Source organism: Lipotes vexillifer, unplaced genomic scaffold (assembly GCF_000442215.2).
Source record: "Lipotes vexillifer unplaced genomic scaffold, Lipotes_vexillifer_v1.1 scaffold809, whole genome shotgun sequence".
Classification (NCBI taxonomy): Eukaryota; Metazoa; Chordata; class Mammalia; order Artiodactyla; family Lipotidae; genus Lipotes; species Lipotes vexillifer.
Window position 1 is genome coordinate 347,631 of NW_006788521.1, and position 1,425 is coordinate 349,055.

Here is a 1,425-nt window from a genome sequence, read left to right on the forward strand (position 1 = left end):
AAAAAAAAAAAAAAAAAAAAAGAATATAGATTTCTGAATACCACTCCAGACATTCTGGGGGAAGCTCAAGTATCCCTTATTTATTTTAAAGTTCTCTAAGTAATTCACATGCACTGCCAGTTTGGAGACCCCTGGGCTAACCTTATTAGTCAGTTATTGCTCCATAACAAACAACCACAAAATGTCAGCAATGTGCTGTAGTAAACACTCATTTCTCATAGGGCTGGGGGTTGACTATAGGCTTGGCTGGATGGCTCTGCTCTAAACTACAGGTTCAGCTTGTCTTGGCTCCTGTGTACAGGTTGAGCTCTGATCTTCTCCAGGAGTATTCACTTTGGGGTCCCAGCTGAAAGGGCAGAAGCTACCTGGGGGAACCTCTTTTTATGGAGGTGGTAGTGGTACAAGGGGCATGCCCAATTGTGCAAGCACTTTTCACACCCCTGTTTGTACATGTCTGCTAACATCCAACTGACTAAAGCAAGTCTCATAGCTGAGCCCAAAGACAAAGGGGTAGAGAAGTCTATTCTTTTTATGGAGGTAAGAAGGAGTGACTATGTAATGAACATTTTTTAACAATAATCTATCAGAGATCCCATACTTGAACACCATTAGTTAAGCTCTATCAGAATGTTTTCAGTTCCAAGTAATAGAAAACAAACACAACCCAAATTAACTTAAACTAAAAGAGATTTATTGGCTCAGGTTTAAAAAAAAAAAAGCCAGAGGTAGTGCCCTCTCCCGTGAGTTGGTTTTTGTCCCCAGTAAAGCTTCATTCATGGAAAACGTTGCGTTCCTTCAGGAAATCTTTGTGAGCATCAGCTGCATGCTAGGCATCACAATAGCCTCTGGGGGAAAGAGATAGTCTTTCCTTGCTGGGGGAGGGGGAGGGCGTACATCTAAAAATTAATCATTACAACTCAGTGTGATAAACACTAAACAGACATAGAGTGGGGGCGGAGAGGAGGAGTAAATGGCAAATCCTACTTCACACTCCCAACCCAGCCAAAATTCTGGCCTTGCTGGACCTCCTGCTGGAGGGTCTAGCTGCATAATGAAGCCCTGATAAGCAGTAATGAGAACTCTGGGACTGACAAATTGGCCCTGGTGGGAGAGGATCACAGTACTTGAGTTCAGTCCAGAAACACTGGAATGATTTATGGTGCAGCCCCAGTGCAAGCCTGGGACTGACCTCTGACCCAACTCAAGAAATTGGACCCCACTTCCTAGAGAGGGGGCAGTCTTTTTAAAAAATGAAAAAAGTGGGAAGTTCCCTAGTGGCCTAGTGGTTAGGATTTCGGGCTTTTACTGCCGTGGCCTGGGTTCAGTCCCTGGTGGGGGAACTGAGATCCCACAAGGCTCAAAAACAACAGTAACAACCAAAAAAACAAACAAACAAACAAATGGAAAGAGAGGATAAAGTCATTC